This window comes from Protopterus annectens, chromosome 4.part0 (genome assembly GCF_019279795.1).
Source record: "Protopterus annectens isolate FY-2018-M chromosome 4.part0, PAN1.0, whole genome shotgun sequence".
Taxonomy (NCBI): Eukaryota; Metazoa; Chordata; order Ceratodontiformes; family Protopteridae; genus Protopterus; species Protopterus annectens.
Window position 1 is genome coordinate 1851427582 of NC_056733.1, and position 21077 is coordinate 1851448658.

At 37.1% G+C, this 21077-nt stretch overlaps 1 long non-coding RNA gene across 1 annotated transcript in view; it reads left to right on the forward strand.

The window, feature by feature from the left end:
- The window catches only part of LOC122800046, a 593061-nt gene that overhangs the window by 344258 nt on the left and 227726 nt on the right, over window positions 1-21077 (forward strand). The gene's annotated exons all lie outside the window — the stretch shown is intronic.

A 21077-nucleotide genomic window follows, 5' to 3' on the forward strand; every position in this document is an offset into this window, starting at 1 on the left:
GCTTTGACCTCCTCATTCAGATTTCCCTTCTCCAAAAGCACCCCTACCAGTTACTTCAAGCTGTTAACCTGCTCCATTATCTTCCCTTGTATTTCAGTTCTCAGTTTCTTCTTATTTCCTCTATTTATTGCCATTTCAGATCTTATCTGTACTCATTTTCATTCCATGTGCCTTTAGTTTTGCATTCCATTTCCTTATCCTTTGATGAAGTTTTTTCTCAGAGTCTATCTGTAATGCCACATCATTTGCATACAACAACTTTCTTGGTCTGTACCCTGTCACGTATTTGATAATGTAGTACATCACCACTCTGAACAGCAGTTGGTTCAGAGGTGAACCCTAAGGCATAAACACACTCCCAGTAGGATCCCCCTCTGTGAGACTGAACACTGTTCACATTTGAGTCCTTCGATCCTTATACATATCCTGCACTAATTCTGCCAATTTTATTTATTTATTTATAGTTTGTTTATCAGGATAGTCCATTGGGCCATGAGGAGCCCATTTTCAATGGAATCCTGGGGAGAAAAGCTCCAGAAAATTATAAATTACAGATTTAACATGAGTAACTTAGGAGAGAAATGTAATGTGCACAGATAAAGCAAAATTAAACAAATAGATAAACACATATTAGTACAATGCAATTAGAGTAATATTTACAAACAGTCAAAGTTTTTAACAGTTTAACATATTAGCACAATGCAATAACAGAAACAGTCTAAATTTTTTAACAGTTATGCTAATTCATGCAGTTAATTTCTAGGCTACTGAATTGTATTGAATTGTTCCTGAGAATTTCAACCACTGCATGACTGCCCAAATCAACTTTCTTTGGACTTTGCCAAATGCTTTGTCCAAGTTTAGGCATGCTCAGTTGGACTGATTTTTCATCTCTAGCTTCTTCTGAACTATCTGTCTCACTGCAAATATCAAGTTGGTTGTGCTTCATCCTGATCTGAATATGAACTGCTCATCTCCCATCTTACTTTCTACTATTCTGTGTATTTGCTTACCAACCACCCTTTCCAGACCTTTCATTCAGTGGGATAAGAGTGTGATACCTCTGTACTGCCCACAGTTCTAGATGTCCCCTCTGTTCCTGTCCACACTGGCACTGGAACCGGCATGCTTATTCTCACATTATCTGGAATATGCCTTTCTGAAGCCCCTCTGATTATAGCTCTGACCTGCTATGAGTACCCGCAGGAGACATTTCTTCCATATCTCAACCAACATCTTGTCTGTATCTGATGTGGCCTCATTTGAGCCTGCTGCTTTTCCTGACTTCATTTTCCTTAGTGCTGTTCTTACTTTTTCTAGGTTGGCCTATTCCTCTTATTTCATAGCAGGCTGTGTCTGTGGAAGTACAGCTCATGTAGGGTTTTCTTCATACAGAAGCTACTGAAGGCATTAATTCTATCTGACTTTGGACTGGTAAGCAGGTTGTTGTTGCCATCCTTTATAAAATGTGTCTCACTATCTTCTTTAACTTTTTGGCTTTACCTTGCGACTTGATAGAGCTTCTTTGTGCCACCTACTAAATTACTTTCCAGACTCTGGTCGAGTGTCCCTTATGCCTTCTTCATTGCTATGGCAAATACTTTAATCACAAGTAGCCATGACTGATTCACCTTAATTGTCACTTGGTGATTCAGTCATGGCTGTTTATGATTCATAAAAAAATAAAAATTAACCGTAGCAAAGGCATCTTGCACAAGAGATTCTAAGGATCATGTGACACACAGTACCTCACAAGCAGTCATATTACAGGAGAATGCCACCACTGATCATTTTTCATATGTTATAAAGTACCTCAGCTCAGACTGTAGTCTTAAGAATCACTGTACTCTGGGGACATCTGCCTCACCCAGTATTATGGACTATATTTTAATAGTGTTGGCCCAAACACAGACTATGGCATATTGCTGCTCATTATGTCTACTGGCCAAGCCTTGTGTGTGTGTGTGTGTGTGTGTGTGTGTGTGTGTGTGTGTGTGTGTGTGTGTGTGTGTGTGTGTCTGTGTGTGTGTGTGTGTGTGTCTGTGTGTGCGCGTGTGTGTGTGTTTATCCTATCCCCCACCTCTAGTATGCTGACAGTTGTCATTCATCTGAATGTGTAAGGTTTGTGCATGCAAATAAAACATTTATTTCATATATGAATACAGTGGCAACTTGACTGAATGCAGATTAGCTGGATAAACATGTCATTCTCTGAACCAGTCATATTGTTAGGGTATGTATGTCTTTTATACACTAGCTGTCTGGTGCTGAGATTGCATTGAATAATTTTGCTGTAATGGAGATGGTGCTGTGCCACAGTATTGTTTTGGCTCAATGAGATGCTTTCATGTTTCTTTTTATCACAAATGCAATGCATTATACATTATAACTCAGAACAGTATTGTTTTGAGCAGCTTTCTGTGTGCAGTACCAATGATTTAATGATATCCAGTACTAGTCTTCATTTAGAAATGTAACTCTTTTTGTGAGTTGTGTAATTATTCAGCAGCTGCATTTGCATGACAAAGTACAGTTTAGTAAAGAAAGCTTGTCTTTGCAACACTTCATCAGAGACAGAAGGCCATGCAAATGACCTGAGTCTTTACAGAGCTTGTCAATGAAAACTCAAGGATGATTACACTACAAAATTAACATTCAAGTAACCAGACAGTTTTACAACAGGAGACCAAGGAGGTAGACCAGGAAGTAAAAATCTGAGGACAAAATGCACTTGGACCAGTAGGTGAGAATCTGAGAACATCACTTAACTGGACCAAGAAGTGAAAAACTTGAGTATATCACCTCCCTTAGCAGGATATGCGACAATGTGAAAATCACCAACCTGAGCCTGAAAGTGAAAAAATGAGGAAGTGAGAAACCAACAACATCACTTACCTGGAAAAAGGAGTGAGATGACACCTGCCATCTAGCTTGACCAGAAATTAGGAAACAGAGACAGTCATCTAGCTTGATCAGGAATTGAGAAACTATGAATCACTTACCTGGGACAATTATGTGAGGCACTCAGGATATCACTTACCTTAACCAAGATATGTGACACTGAGGGCATTATCTACCTGAGTCAGGACATGGGACGCTGAAGACATCACCTAAATGGACCAGAAAATAAGAAGCTTAGGACATCACATAACTGAAGCATGACATGAGAAACTGAAGGATATCACCTGCTTGAATCATGATATGGAAAACTGAGGAAATAACTGGAGTTTAGAAAGGTGTTGTCATGAAACCATTTAGAAATGATCAAACATGTTACTTTAAAAGTGTGTTGATAAGGGGTAACTTTGTAGGCATTTAAACACATAAAAGGGTTATTGCTATGCCCCCCACTAAATATATATACCAACTCCAAGATCGCACTACAGTGAGGAAAGGGGAAATATTCCAATCTTCACTGTACTGCGATCTCACAAAAAGCACTTCGAGGGATGCCATTTTCGATCTTTAGAACATTCGCAATTTATTACTTTCCTTCTTATAATATGGACCCCATTTAAATGCATCCTCTTCAGGGGAAATAGAGACAGTAACAAGTATTATACAAGTCTTCATGGTGGGTATCAAACCTCTTACCTATTTAATTACACAATCTAGAGGGAACTATACTGGTTGTAAGTACCATAGGAGCCTTAATGTGTGCTTTGAAACATAACTATTAATAAAACAAACTGCTGGTTAAATAGCATACAACAATTATTACATGAATAGGAAAGATGAAGTGCTATAAAGGCAAGGCTTAAATGGCCACAGGACTTAGTTGCCTTATATATTCCATGATGCAAGGGCAATTAGCCTAGTACTGATCTATGAACCTATGATTCTATGGTTATGTTACTATTAACCACGGTCAGTGATCATCTACTGTTTGGAGTTTCTGTTCTACTAGAGAGTGGGATGATATTACATTTCATATTGAATGCTTAAGTAGACAAGTTGTGAGTAAATGTGATTATAACTGGTGGGGCTGTTCATCATAATAATGGGTATTATAAGGGTGACTGGCATCTTCTTGACCAGAGGTCATAAGCTGCAGTTGCTGAAAGTCAGCAAAACACAACATGGAAAATAATGTGGCAAGTTGTGGCATGGTACTGACTCTTTTTTATCTGTCTGTCTATCTATCTATCTATCTATCTATCTATCTATCTATCTATCTATCTATCTATCCCTTCCACACATTTTCCCACTCACATTTTAAGTGTGTACTTCACAACAGATTCAACAAACAGGTGTAAGTGTGATGCTTGGGTATGGACCATCAGTAAAAGCTTTCTGCTGTATGCAAAACAAAGTCAGCCTGCCAAATAGTACATATCCCGGAGTAATAATAGTAGTAAATATCAGGAATCATAATGGGACCCAGGATAACCCGTTGAATGAAATACAAAACAACTCAAAACATAGCTGGACAAACCACATAAATATAAAGGCTATTTCTTGCATCCCCACATATTTTGTTGTCCTTATTCTATTAGTAAAGAGAGTCATAAGAACAAATTGCACTAACAAGCCATGTATTGCCGGGTCCTGTTTTCCTGCACATAACAATATAACCTCCTTTTAGCATGGCAAAAAGAAAATCATTTCCATGGCAACATTCTGTGAGATAACTTCAAAGCAGAAAAAAACAGCAGGAACAGATGACATCTATGGGGCAAACAACCTGAGTTTTAATTAGGACTATAAACTTGAACATCATGAAATTTAACATGTTCAAAATATTTTGATAGGTGAGGTTGTTATTCTAGCTACTATCATTAGGCAAAAAAAAATAAAAAATTAAGACTATTATTTGACTTACTCAAGGTCATCCAGTAATGAAATGATGTTACTACTGATCTGTAAATACTAACAATTGCACATTAATTAAAATCTACATACCCACTTTTTGACTGTAAAGTAGACAATATATATTACAGCGATCAGGTTACTGATTTTCAGTATAAAAGTGTGTATAAAACATCACTGGAGCATATTAAATGCATTTATATCTTCATACAGTTTGATACCTTCATACAGTGTGATATGTGATTCTTGAGCTCTGTGAAGATATTGTTTTATTGCTTTTTCTTGATAAATCTGAATACATATCCCTGCAGTATGGAAGCAAACATTTACATGCCCAGCTGTCTTTCTTTAATAGGTGCTGTCTGAGAGGACATAGTTGGCAGTGAAGCAAAATCCCTATAATTTGAAAATTAAAGGTCAAGCTGGTTCACGGGAAAGTTAGAAAGTATGTAAGTTATTTGTTGGCGAAGACTGCCAGAAGAATCTTCCTAGGGTTTAGTATTTAGTCATTTTGTTCTGATCAGATGCTCATTTAATGCTTATATTCTATACTTGCTGTAAGGCATTTACTGATTTTACACATCAACTGACTGGGAAATCTGCAGTGCGCCTACATTCCCTCCAACAGGCCTACAATTTGTTTGACCTGTCATCTGATGCTATCAGTCTCTCTCTCTTTTAACTTTCTGCATTATTTGCTAATTCTTTTCTATTAATCTGTCTTTTCCCCTCTGTTTCTCACTCTCTTCTTGATCACTCTCACATCATTCTTTTTTTTCCCTTTTCCATCTTCATCCCATCTTGTTCATGTCTTCGACCCTTCTGTTTCACACTTTCTATTTACCTCAAAGATAAATTATAATAAAAGAGTTATACTTTCTACCTGTCCATAATCACCCCTTTCATTCTCTTACTCGTGACGACTTTATTGTCTCCTTTTCTTTCTTTCATTCTTTCTTTTTTTTTTCTTTCTTTCTCTGCGTTTTTGTCTCATACCTACAGTTCTTGGCAATCTGTTCTACCAACCCTTATCTCTGTCTGCTCTCTCCCACTCTCTCTCTGTTCCTAACTTGTCTGTATAGTGTGAATGACTAATTTGTTCCAAGTATCTATTATTGTCCTTTTTTCTGTCATTAAAGATGATTCTACTGAAAATCTACTAAAAAATCTTGAATTACTACAATCTGTTTTTTTCTGCAAATAATGTAAAGAGCCTGTTGTCGTAGTTGTCTCTGAAAATCATTATGTCAAAACTGTGTCCTTTTTTGTCACTATCTCTGTATCTCTCTGTTTTTCCCCTTTTGTGTTTTTAAAGACTGCTTGTTTATTTATTTATTAAATTACGCATGTATTTATTCATTTGTTTCTTTATGTATTTTAATCTGGCTTATTCAGCCACAGCCTGTTGTCGTAGTTGTCTCTGAAAATCATTATGTCAAAACTGTGTCCTTTTTTGTCACTATCTCTGTATCTCTCTGTTTTTCCCCTTTTGTGTTTTTAATGACTGCTTGTTTATTTATTTATTAAATTACGCATGTATTTATTCATTTGTTTCTTTATGAATAATTAATTTCCACTTTTTGGTTCATGCCTAGCTTAGGCAAGTTCATATAAAAGTAAAAATAAAAAATCAGTCCAGGAAGACCACAACCACTCGCTTTATTAACGCCAGTAAGTACAAGTACAACGTTTTCATCAATAACCCCTTGACTTCATCAGATATTCAAGGATAAATAAAACACATTATTTATACATAATTCACAATCAGCTGACCTATTAAACAATTAAAATTTAAAGCAATATAGGTTAAAACAATAAAATACATACTCAGTTAAAAGTGTTTGATTAATAAATAGAAACACTTACAATGAATTTCAAGAATCATTGAATAACAGTACATATTTGATGTGAAAAGCAATTGGTGACCCCATAAATGTCAAAAGATGACATGAGGTGTCCAAGAAAAAGAAAAAAATGCAAAAGCATAATCATGTTGTCCCAGCTTTTAACTTGAGATGTGGGGCTATAGATATAGCGGCATTGAGACCAGGACTCCTATTAGCCTCCAGCAAAATTTGCCAGTAAGTTTCCCTATGTTCAGGTTGTGTCTCCCAAGGACCCCCCCCTGTTATCACGGACCAAGAATTCAATAACAAAAAATACAAATCTAGCTTTAGAATAGACCAATAAATGTCTGTAAAGAGCATTGTTAGAATTCTGTTTTTCCATTTCATAATGATGTTCATATATTCTCCTCTTGAGGGGTCTTTCCATTTTGCTGACATAAAATGCCAAGCATATTTGACAAATAACCAAATAGACCACCCCTGAGGTGTTACAATTGGAGAATGTTGTAGCCGTGATCCATCTATTTCTGGAAGGAATAAAAACTTTGTCTGTATTGGAAATATATTTGCACTGGGAACAAGTACCACACCGAAACGTACCCTTACGTAAATGTATTTATTCATTTGTTTCTTTATGTATTTTAATCTGGCTTATTCAACCACAGCTTGTTGCCGTAGATGTCTCTGAAAATCATTATGTTAAAACTGTGTCCTTTTTTGTCACTATCTCTGTATCTGTCTGTTTTTCCCCTTTTGTGTTTTTAAAGACTGCTTGTTTATTTATTTATTAAATTATGTATGTATTTATTAATTTGTTTCTTTATGTATTTTGGCTTATTCAGCCACAGTGAATAATTAATTTCCACTTTTTGGTTCATGCCTGGCTTAGGCAAGTTCATATAAAAGTACCTGAACCGGTGTAGTATTTTCTAAGTGCAGCTTTAACTAGGAAACAAGTCAGGAACTGAACAGCACTCTGGTCAAATGACATTCTAGATAGCCAGCAAATACAAAGCAAGGGAAAATATAAACAAATGCAGCTCTTTGTAATACATCATACAAAATAAGTAATTAAAAGCTTGGACTATGTGAGGTGTGTGATTAGAGAAACTCTTTTACAAATTTTGAATTTTGATTTGAAATGTGACATTGTTTACTCGCTTTTCCTTAGTTCTGTACTGGATCTGATTATATCATTCTTTAATCCAGCACCTTGCTGTGCATTTTCCTCTCAGATGCATTTACCTTTTTATATCCTGACTCTGCTTTGATATGGTCCTTCTTAGCACCATTTCTTAAAGTGTTAAAACCTCCAACTCAGTCTTTGCTAATTCATGTTTCATAGGTTCATAGGTTGGTACTAAGCTATCAACCCTAGGACCTAAACAAGCCTAGCCATAACAATTCCCTGGATATTTCTTCCCACGATATTTACTTCCCTGGACCCCTGTCTAGCAGGGCGACTGACGTGATCCCCGATGGGGTGAATTTCCTATCCCTATCCAATCGTCAAGGTTCCTTTTGAAGAGGGCCAAGGAAGCGCTCTGCTTGACATCTATGGGCAGTCTATACCAGAGTATGGGGAGTCTCTGGATCAGGAACCTATCCCTCCAGCATGTTTTGTTTATTGTGATGACAAGGTTTAGATCCCTGGAGAGGTTTATATTATTACATTGAAGTAGTAAAAGTCAAATGTTATAATATTGAACCCAAAACAGTGAACGCTGAAAATAGCGAAGCTGCAGAACATCAAATTTTTCCTAGGGAAAAAATTTGGTGGGCTGTTTCTGCCACTTCTTTATTTTCTCCACTGTGGTGCGAAGGTTACGGACAGGGTTAAGTTAAGTGTGCGAATGAACCAGGTTAAGGTGAGTGTGGGAATAGGATAGTTAGGGACCTTAGGTTTAGGGAGCGGGAAAGGTAAGTGTGCGATAGTTAGGGACCTTAGGGTTAGGGAGCGGATAAGGTGAGTGTGCGATAGTTAGTGACCTTAGGATTAGGGAGTGGGTAAGGTGACTGTGCGATAGTTAGGGACCTTAGGGTTAGGGATTGGGTAAGGTGAGTGTGCAATAGTTAGGGACCTTAGAGTTAGGGAGCAGGTAAGGTGAGTGTGAGATAGTTACGGACCTTAGGGATAGGGAGTGGGTTAGGTGAGTGTGCGATAGTTATGGACCTTAAGGTTAGGGTTTGAGTTGAGGTAAGTGGATAGATAGTAGTGTATGTACGGTTTACTGTAGGGTTAGAAGTAGGATTTTAAATGTATATGAGTGGATTACTTTTTTTTGGTGTACTTGTGTTGTGTGTGTGTTTCTCGGAACAGCACATTTTTTCCCTGGGGAAAAATTTGCTGTTCTGAGCTTTCGATTATATCACATTTCGACATTCCAAGTTCTACCTTATGGTGTTCAATATTTTGGGATTTCGATTATGTGATATACACCCCCTTGTAGCATGTGGCTTTGAAGGATTGGGATTTCTTTAAGTGGAGCATGTCCAACAGCTCAGGGTTTGACATGGCCTTGTATGTTAAGCAGAGATCACCTCTGAGTAGACGATATGCCACAGAGTATAGGTTGAGTTTTTTTAGATGGTCAGCATGGGGCATCTGCTTTAGGCCTGTCATTCTTTTAGTGAGGTATTTCTGTGGCCTTTCCAGCTGTTGCAGATGTCTTGTGAGGTACATGCCAAACGGGGCGTTGTACTCTATAATGGGTCTAATCAGGGATGAGTACAGTGGGAAAAATGACCTCCTTTTTTCTGAATGAGAAGGCCTTAGTGATGAGGTGCGCCACATAGAAGGATTTCCTGACAGTTGTGGTGATGTGGTTATCGAAGGTGAGACTACTGTCCACCTGTGTCCCTAAGTCTCTCATCACACTTTCTGTGTTTAGTGTACTGCCACCTATGTGGTAATTCATGGGTACATGTTTTTTTATCAAAGGGGATAACTATACATTTCTTGGCATTAAGCCTGAGCCCATGGCTCTGGCACCAAGCATCTGTTTCTGTAAGGCCCTTTTGTAGAATATCCACATCATTTGGGGATTCAGTAATGGCTTCCAGTTTGCAGTCATCTGCGAACTTTGTTAGCCAGAGTCCGTTAGTGTTGGCCTTTACTTCAGAAAAGTAGATGCCAAACAAGAGCAGTCCCAGGACTGAACCCTGAGGTACTCCTCTTGTCACTTGTCTGGAGCTGGATTTGGAGTTGGCTAGTTTTACAGTTTGGATTCTGTCAGTAAGCCAGTTGGCAACCCATCGAGTGACGTAGGGATTTATGCCCAGCTTAGTAAGTTTATCTATGATTCCAGAGTGAGGGATGGTGTCAAAGGCCCTGTCAAGGTCCAGATAGGGTATGTGGACTGCCTTACCCTTGTCCACAGCTCTGGAGACTGATTCGAAGACGTCAATCAGGTTCAGGAGACATGATTGGCCCTTCACAAACCCAAACTGGGTGGGGTCCAGTGTTTGAAGGTTGCCAATGTCTTTGTTTATAAGTTCCATGATAATGCATTCCATGCCCTTACAGATCAGGCTCATCAGACTGATGGAACAGTAGTTCCTGGGATCCAAGGTGGATCCCCCCTTGTGGAATGGGATAAATGTAGCTGTGCACCACTCAGTAAGCACAAAGCCTGAGGTGAGGCTATGATTAAACATGACACTTAGATGAGGTGCCAGTTAATTTTGTAGTTCATGTAGTACACAGCCTGGGATGTCATCTGGTCCCATGGATGCTGTATTCTTAGCTTTGGAGAGTGCAGTTTCTACTTGTGTGGCCGTGATTACCAGAATGTAGCAATCTTTTGGTATTGAGATGGGCCCTTTAGGGGGTGAGAGAGGGGTGAAGTTGGCACTAAATCGATCTGCCAGGATATTGGCAATATCCTTGGGATCAGTATATTTAATGCCATTCTGTTGTAGCTCAGAGCATATCTGAGCATTGCCATTTAGATTCCTGACATAACTGTCGAATGGCTTGTGGTTGTCTTTGGAATCTTTGGCAATTTTATTTTTGTAACTAGCTTTGGAGGATTTTATGAGGGATCTCAGCTTCTTACTGAGGCTGGTAAGGGAGTTTTTTGCATCCTGGGATTTTCCTCTTTTCTGCAACAGTTTCTTTCTTCTGTTGTATAGTTTGTTTATGGTAGGGAACCACCATTTTGGCTTCCTTTCTTTGGAGGAGAGCGTCTTGGATCTATTTGGGATGGCACGATTCATGCACGAGTGGATGTGCTCATACTGTGCCTTAGTGTAAGATTCAGCAGTCAAACTTTCAGCTCCCGTCTGCATGGGAATCATGAAGTTTGTCACTTCAGACTTGAGTAGCATGAAGTTGGCTTTGGAGAAGTTTTTACGGAGGTTTCCTTACTGGAGGGTGGGGGTGGGATGTGGATGTCAAGGGTGATTTGCTTATGGTCAGACCTGACCAATGAGGGGGTGATGACTGGTGTGGAGCATCTACCTCCCATGTTGGAAATGACCAAGTCTAGGATATTGGCGCCCTTGATGGGACAATGGATTAGTTCTTATTGTTTCCTTGATGTATAACCCACGAAAGATGCTGGTAGCTCTTGTGCTGATCAACTTGGTCTATGTCACTATCCCTCAAAAAAAAAAAAAAAAAAAAAAAAAAAACAGAAAGAAATAGTGAAATCATATGGCTAGGGCTTGTATCACATGAAAAATAATTGCTTTAATTTTACAAAGGATTGTTATCTAGAGTGGACCTATTTCATCCATTGCCAGAGAGTTATAGAAAAAGCAAGATTTATTTGTGTGTGTGTGTGTGTGTGTGTGTGTGTGTGTGTGTGTTACACATGACAGTAAGAATACGACATTTCTACGCATATGCACATATACATAACTATGAATCTCCATAGGCAGTAAACTACCTACAAGATACACTGCATAGGAGCAGCTGTATTAGGGAGATAGTGAATCATCAAAGGTGAAGTACAAGAAGCATTATTTGTTAACATAGTGGTTCAACAAGGAAAAAGACTGGTAATCAATGAAGGCAAATAAATAGGATGTCGAGCAAAAGATGGCTGAGGCTATTCTATGGAAGATGATTGAAACAGCAACAAGGTAAAATTTTTTCAGTAAACTCAATACTTTTTTCCTAAATTTGCTGCAAGTCTATAATTTCTGGCATAACACAGTTTTTTTTCCTCATAAATACGATATCACTGTCCAACACAAATTTGATTGCAGTAGTAAATATTTTTACTGTGCCACGTTTTTCATATATGCATTTTATATAGAAAAGACCGAGACATTTACATGAGAGGATTCTTTTATTTATTTATTTTATTTTACATTTGTTGACCGGGATAGTCCGACTGGATGCATGTCCATTTTCAGCGGAGGTCTAGGGAGAAAAGCTCCACTTAACAAAACAGAAAAGTAATACATATCAAATTTTACACACTGGATACAACCATATAAAAGCTGTCAATTTATACAATCATTCATTTGTAACATAACATAAGTAGATTTCTAAAAAACAGTTGAGAAATGGAACACTTATTATAGGGGTAGTGTTAGTCAGGGTTTGAGCAAGGGCAAAGCCAGTGTGATTTAAAGTATTTTTTGAGGCCTTTTTTGAATAGGGTTAGTGAGGATTCCTAGGTAAGGTCTGCAGGAAGTATGTTCCAAGTTTTACAAACAGAGTTGGCAAACAGGGCATCCCCAGCAGAGTTGTTAGATTTTTGGGTTAGGGCCATTAGTCTATTAGATGAGCATAATGGTATGAGGGAACTATGGGGGCTGATAATGTTTTTGAGTGTAGGGGTGTTTTCAGGTTGGTTGAAGACTTTATGTGCTACTATGAGCTGGTTGAACTGCAGTAGGGTAGGAAATTCTAGCCATCCTAGAAGATTTAGGTTGTGACAGTGGTGAGACCTATATGCCATGCCAGTAGCAAATCTAGCTATGTGGTTATAACAGCAGGATAGTTTGTTGAGATCAGTTTTGGTCAGGTTGGTGAATACGGGGGAGGCATAAAGAAGGATAGAGAGAAGATGGGAATGTGCAATAGAAGTCCTAGCAAGAGGGGTGAAGAAAGGTTTGATCTTGTACAGGGAGCCAATTGTTTTGTTAATGGACTTGATAGTATGGTTGACATGCATATCACATTTGAGGTTGTTGTCTAACTTTACTCCTAGGAGCTTAGTTTTATCTTCTGGGGAGATAATGGTGTCATTGTTTGATTTTATGGTGAAGAATGGAGGGGATGACCTACCGGGAGAAAAGTATCAGCTTGGTTTTATTAGGGTTCAGGATCAATCGGTGATTAGCTAGCCAATTTTCTATGGTGTTGAAGGTATTCTGGGTTAGTGACAGTAGGTTTGTCTGAGAGGAGGCTGAACATATTAAGGTAGAATCATTTGCATATTGGATGAAGGTTGCATTCGGGATGATGGTGTGAAGATCATTAATAAAAACTGAGAAGAGAAGGGGACCTAGTATAGAGTCCTGGGGGACTCCTAGGGTGATTGGCAGTCAGGTGTATAGCTTATCCTCACATAGGACAGCACGCTGTCTACCAAGTAGATAGGACTGAAACCATTGTAGAGAATGGTTGTCTAAGAAGATGGCTTTCAGGGTTTTGAGAAGTAGTTGATGGTTGACCATGTTGGAGGCCTTTGAAAGATCAAGAAAGAGCGATGAGGATAGTTTGTTGTTATAATGATTGAGATTAATGACATTAGAGAAATATTGGAGAGCTGAGGTGGTACTGTGGTGTGGCCTAAAGCTGTGCTGAAAGTCAGCCAGCAGCTTGTTTTGAATAAGATAGTGCATAAGTTGTTTATGGACAAATTTTTCCATGATTTTAGCTAGTGGTGACAGAATGGCTATAGGTCTAAAGTCTGATAGTTCTATGGAGCTACCCCCTTTATGGAGTGGTATTACATGGGATATGTTCCATATTGACAGGATGGTTTCCATATTGATGGGATGGTTCCCTTGGAAATGGAAATGAACATGGCTATGCCTTAAACTAATAATGTTAGCAATGCTAGTTGTAAACATTCACAAAAAGTATACATTTTTTGTGAACAGTTTTGTTGATAATGACAGGTTGGAGATTTGAACAATAAAATAGAAGCACTTGAAATTTATTGTTAGACTGACTTTACAATCAGGCAAAAGCCTTCACCTTAATACATGCTCTTGAAACCAAACAAATTAAAATGATATAATTAAATGATATACCTATGAAATCAAAGTGTATTTTATACAGTTTTTTTCATATAATGCTTTTGAACATGTTAGTATTTTTCATTATTGATTATTAGATTTTACATTTGAAATTTGAATGTATAGTACATGTCTTGTGATGGTATATGGCTTAATTAAGCATGGTTGATGACTGCTTCTTCAGTTAAGATGAATTTTTCTTTCAGTCAAAAGTGCATAACTGAAGCTTAAAAGCCTATTTTAGTTTATACTGCTGGCTGAGTTTTTTTACATGCACTGTCATCCAAAATGAGATTTTTATTTTACAGTTGCTGTATTTTGCTAGCTCTTTAAAACAGCTTGTAGAATGCTTCTGTTTGTCTTTGAAATGTCACTTTGCAGAACCATTGAATTTGAAGCCAACAACAGAAAGACAAGTACTAAAAAGAAAATTGTATTTACTTATTTATTTGTTAGTTAGGTAGTTATTACATTATAAAAGCTACTTTTTACCACCCCCGATAAACACCCATGTAACCTAAGTATTCTCATTGCAAGGTCTCATCACCTCATGAATATGACCTTTTCCTCAGTTTAACTGACTCCAGCATAATAAGTTTACAATGCTCCTACTTCCATTTTTAACAGCTCAATTATCAGACATTTCAGAGAGTGTTATTTGTAAGCTTAATCTAGTATTTTTAACAAACAAAACTTGGTTATGAAGAATCAGGAAGGAGCAGCAAGTAGAGAAAAAAGCTTATCAGCTGTAAATTGCAATGAATTTCATTACCTTAATACACCATCAGATATAAGAAGATTACCAGTGGTACTGAATATATGGAAATAATTTGTTATTATTGGTACATCTGTAACATCTTAAGTCTCTCCACCCTATACTAGCAGTTTTTATTTCACGCAGTTTGTATATATGCATAAAGGAACTTTGGAAAATTCCTGCTTCACCAATAAATTTGATCATGGTGAGGCATTTTAAAATTCATCAATAAAATTAGGAATGAGATTTCTACTTGTGTCAAATTTGTAGATTCATTAAAACACCTGTAGCTTAGGAATGAGATTTGTACTTGTGTCAAATTTGTAGATTAATTAAAACACCTGTAGTGACATTGTTTATGAAACCTCTTTGCAATGGGGTATTTCCCTTTGATTCCACAGAAAACTACAGATCAGTATGGTCTGTATCCTCTGTAAAGCCTAGCTATCCTCTCATCTTGGTAATTAGACCATGAATAAAAGTCATAGGTTGAACTTCTCATTGTTCTGAAAATCTCTTATGTCCCTTGTTCTGTTCTATTGATTAATATCAGAGACAACTATAACAGCTATTCCTGGTCTAAAAAGTATAATTTTCAATGCTTTGTTGGCATCCAGGATCTTTTAATTACAGGTCATAGTTCCAAAATTTAACTCAAGTATTCTTGTCAACACTTTTGTGTTTGTCTGATGAACAATATTCCATTACCTGCTTTAAACATAAAAAAAGCATTGTGACGGTTGTTTCTTTGTAAGTAGACTTTTGTTCTGGCCAAATGTTCATTGTTGCATGTTAAAGTATTCTCATTTTGGAAGAGTTTCAATTTACTTTGGTCATAATCAGCTGTAGAATAACTTGCCCTACTTCCAGTTGTTCCTAAACATTGTTCTTGCTGCTGTGTAAGGCATGTGATTCAGCATCTCTGAAGTATGCATTTTCTTGCCTTTTTCATACTACAGCTACTAAATGATAGCTCAACAGTCTCAGCATCATTGTTTGTAGTTTTGCTCGCATTTTGTACACTGCGTTATTGAATAGATTTAGCAACATTGTTCTTTCACAAGCACAACTTTCTCACATGTGTAGTGTTTAAACATTTCACATCCATATACTATGGCAAGCAGTTCTAATTTTGCTGTCTGTGTCTCCTTATGTGCTATGCTAGTGCTCTTTAAACTGAATCAGTATGATTTTGGCCGGCAACTACTTCAATGTGATAAGAGAAAGTAATCAGTTTTAACAAACTCCTTGTGGTCTAGATTATGTTTTATTTCTTTTATTTATTTATTTATGGGATTTTTTGCATGTGTATTCGTATTGGCCCAATTTTTTTTTTTTCTTTTATTTGTGATTTGATTGTCTTATCCCATCAAAATTCTTTGGTGCATGTGATTTGGTTGCTATGTTTTTAAGCATTTACTATAACTTTTCTTGCTCTGAACTTCAGTACACTTCCACGTCATGGTCCAGTAAATTACTTAATGGTAACTTTATCCAACAATTTCAAGGTAAGCATAGAATTATACTGCATTATTCATAGAAATATCATGGCAATTTGTCTGACAAGTTGAGGCAACTACACTATGGTTTTTAAATTCTCAGTGTCTGGCTTTGGCCTTTTTAACCTTGTTTAATTTCTACAAGTCTTTTGGTTTTCTAATGTCATGATGGGAATGGACCCCATTCCTAAGTCAAAGTAGGATTAAAGATTGTGAAATTATTATTGTTTCAATCTTTGATGCTATTCAAAAGTTCTCTTCCCGGCACCCGCAGTGTGCCCAGAATTGATTCCTTCCATAATCCATACTGAATTACATGTATTGATAGCATATCTAAATATGACTTTAGATTATTTTTATGAAACCCATTGCTCCTATTACTATTGGAACTGTCTGGGTATCCTTCTTCAACATGGCACTTGTTTCTGCCTGCAGATACTGGTATTTTATGATTTTGTGTCTCTTTCTACATAATTCACTGTGATCCCTGGGTATAGCAATTTCAGTGATCAATGCTACTTTTGTCTTCATTTCATGGGCTACTATATCTGCTTTTCTCACATCTATTTTTTGATCTGTGGGTAATGGGTGTTCCCATGTGAAATGAGCTTCATCACTCTCTATAACACTTTGTAACTCATGTTTCTAATGCTTTCAGATGCTTCAATATTGTATTGTTTGCACGATCCCCATTGCAACAGTCTTCCCACATTTTTATGCCTTTCAGTATACAGGTTCTCTGCCATTAGTGTATCACACCCAGCAACAAGATGCGCAACCATTTCAGTTCTGTTTTACAGAACTTGCATTTGTCTGTTACTCCCACATGTTCAGTGGACTTTTAAGCCAACATGTACTTAGTTCACTATACTGGGCTGCCAGTATTAACCTTTCATTTTTTGCTTAAATTTACCTATCCTCAACCATTCCTTGGTCAGGTTTTGGTTGACATGAGGTTGTTCTAGGAGTTTTCATTACTTTCAACTGTATTTGTGCCTTTTCCACATTTCTTACCTTCTCATCTGATACTATTGTTCATTTTTTGGGGTCATTCAGTTGCTGCTTGTTTTTTTCTACTTCTGGTTTGATTACCATTCCCATTTGACACTGATAAACTTCTGCTAAATTAAGAAGGGAAGTCATCTTGTTCACTTCATGTTTTAAAACTTTCACTATGTTTGGATTGGATAAGGTTAGCAGATATATATATGCAGTCCTACAATTGTAGACCTGTATGTGTAGTCAAGTATGAGGAGGCCAATGCCTCCTTCAAAGAAGGAATACATAATCTTGGTATGCACTGATTTTTGTTGATCATTTGATAAGCATGAAGCATTTTTCTTGTTTTACTGTCAGACCGATCCAATACCTTTGGGGCCAGTCAGTCAGCCCTAAACTATAAGTTAGAACAGGAAGAACAAAATAGTTTATAGTTTGGACTTTGCTCGTAGGTGTCAGGGTTGTTTTGAGAATTGATTTTAATCTTAAAGTATTCCTTAGTGACTTTTTTTGCATTTGTTCGTGTTTTGTTGTCAATCCTTCATCAACTTCCATAAGTTTTACATTCCCTCCTGTTGTAGTTCCTTTATGTCACATTCTTGTCCCAAACTGATATTTTTGGTGCTGCAGTTTTCCAGCTTTACATGTTGATTTTGCACATTTATCAAGACCAAATGACATTCTTATATCATCTGAGAAAGTGTTGACAACTTCTAGTTGTGCTTTCAGTTTCTCACCTGAAGAACTATACAGTTCTAAGTCATCCACAAAAAGAAGGTGGGATGTCTTTGCACTTTGTTGTTTTCTGGTAGCCAAACTGTAGCCATGACCTAATCTGTTAAGTAAGCTTAATGTGTTAATGGCAAGACAAAAGAACAGCGGTGACAAAGAGTCTCCATAGAATATTCCCCTTTGAATTTTTATCCATGGGCTAATAATTTCTCCTTTATCATGGTGTAGCTGAAAACAGATTTTCCACTATTTTGAGGTCACTGTAATGGCATTGATCAGTGTAGGGTGTATCCTGTACATTTGTAACCACTCCTTTATCCACAAATGAGGGATGCCATCAAATACTTTTTTTGTAATCTATCCAGGCATGCTTAAATTTGTCCCCTTTTTACAATTTTCCATTATGACCTTATTTGGCAACAAATGTCCCTTGTTCCATATGACTTTCCTTTGTTACCCTTCAGTTCTATTGCCATGATGAGTTTTCTTCTAAATAACTATAACCTCTGTTGGCATCAAGTTCCAGTATATAGTTTATACATTGTCGGAAGGTAAGTTATTGGTCTATTGCTTTTAGGATAGCTTGCAGGGTCACTCTTAGGAGGAGTACCATTTTTCCTGTTGTCACCCAGGTTCGTGTCTGTTCAGGTTGTAGATATAAGTAGTTCTTACTCCAGGCTAAATCTTTGTGTAAAAACGTTAATATATTTAGCCAGGTTTTACATATTATTTATTTATTTTATTTATTTATTTATTTGCAGTTTGATTACCGGGGAAGTCCACTGGGCTGAATTGACCCATTTTCAGTGGAGGCCCGGGGAGAAAAGCTCCAAGATGCATTATGCAATTTAGATACAACTGATAGTTAATATTAAAGATACTATTATGTAGAATAGTTACTTATAAATGCGTTCAATATCATGCATAGTTAACAAATTCATTAAGCTTGAAGGTAGGTAGATATATGTGTTAGTTGTGGAAACAGTTTACATACAAACCTTTTAAGAAAATATAAATAAGCTTTACATACACACATCAACAGTAGAATGCTATTTACAATATTTACAAGGTTGGGCTGTGTGAGGTTAGCTGTAGGAGTTGTTGAGACTTTAGAGAGAAGCTATAGAAATTGAACACAATCCAAAGGCAGAGCAGCACACCAGTTGAGACGGGAGCCCACGTAATAAATATGTAATAAAATACTCCAATCACCATATACGTAGTCCCCTGATGGCAATAAAACGCGAACAAAAATTCAATGTAGTAAAATCCAATGTAGTAAAATCCAAGCTGTGAAACACGACATACACTTCTGGAAACTCAATAAAACTTTATTTCCGAAACAGAGTGAGCGCTTTCGCCAATGGGCTTCTTCAGACTCTTCATACAAACATAAAAATCTAACTTCTTTAAAAAGCCCACCATGGGTTTTCATTGGTTCAAAACTCATTACTGCTACAAGAATTTAAAGTGATATATACATCACATACCATACTATTTTACACTTTAAAAAATACAAGCTCTTTCAAGAAAGATAAAACCTAATCTAGAAATACTAACATATAATAAAAACTTATGACAAAATATCCAGGATGTACCAGATACATATTGAAAACAGACTTTAACTGCTTCTTAAATAAGGGCAATCCACCTTCAACAACATCAGCTCAAACTTTCATGTTGTTGGCAAAATAAATAACTTAGTAGGGTCAAAACCTAAAACATAACTTGCACTATGTCAGTAAATATCATATGTGACCCCAAACATTTTAAAAAAGAAAACAGTAAATATGCTCTGTATAACATCTTAATATATACATAACTACAAAATGCAAGTGATCACCCCGTTCACTAAAGAACGCTTCATGTAACCTATTAGCTAAACACTGCTGGATATAGTTAGGGACTAATAGAACCTAACCATACCTAACCAGATAAAATTATAATTATAGCAACCTCTAAAGACTATACAAAGAATGAATTTTAACAAAATTAATACCCAAGCTATAACGCTACAAATAATATCCATAAAAGTCATGAATACTAAAGATTATACTTAGAGGGGGATTGCATTATCTGTTGCACAGCAACATCAAATAATCATGACAGTAGGTATCAACTTATTAGTCCAATTCAATGGGGTAAAATCATAAAGAATACTGTTCGGAGGTACATGGTTGGGTCAGGGAATGTTGGTCCTAATAGATCTTCCCTGTACTCACTCCTTTCATCACGACTGAACTATGGGATGGAATATCCAGTCGTGACCAGCATGATTATTTTATTCTACGTAACCTCCTACTTTTTAGGAAAGGCTTAATTTGTACCTTGTCATTAAGACCGGGAGGTGTATCTGATCTCCATCTAATAATCCACCTAGTCTCACTTTCCAGTGTTCTATTAATCAGGTCTCCTCCTCTAAAACCTTGTGTGAGAATTTGGATAACACAAAATTTAAAAGTGTGTTGTGTGCCTGCCACCTTGCTGTGTCTAGCTAATGCATTGACATCTGAACCTACTCTAATCTGGTAGTTATGTTCTCTAATACGTTCTTTGAGAGTGCAATTGGTCTTCCCTATGTAATAGGCAGTACATAAGTTACATGTGGCGACATAAACCACATTCTTACTTTCACAGTTAGTATTAGTGTTAAAGTTGAAAGTACGTCCTGTTGTGGGATGTGTAAAGGTAGTGTTCTTATTGATAAAAGGACATTGATTACATCTACCACAAGGTATAGTGTTCCTGTTAAGCCTCACTATCATTAAAAGTGGTATGTCTCGGCCTACATAGTATACTCTTCAGATTAGGGTGGTTTTGAATGTTATACGTGGTGCAGGACCTACAACCTCACTAACCTCCCTATCAGATCTTAAAATGTCCCAGTGCTTATACATAACTTTTTTCACTTCCAAGCTCATCCTACTGAAGGCTAAATTAGCCCTTACCTCAGTCCGAGGTGATCTATCGATGTTAGGTTGTTCCACATGCTCCATAAAATATGGTCTTGCACTACTGGACCTCAGAGAATCCACTGCATAAATGGTCTCAATAATTTCTTTTTCACAGTAACCCCTCTCTAAGAACCTATCCTTCATCTCCTGTATTCCATTTTCATAACATGCTTGATTTGGGTTGAGTCTGGACACTCTCATAAACTGTCCTTTTAGAACGTTATTAAAAACATGGCGGGGGTGCATACTTTGCCTATGAAGTAGATTATTTCTATGG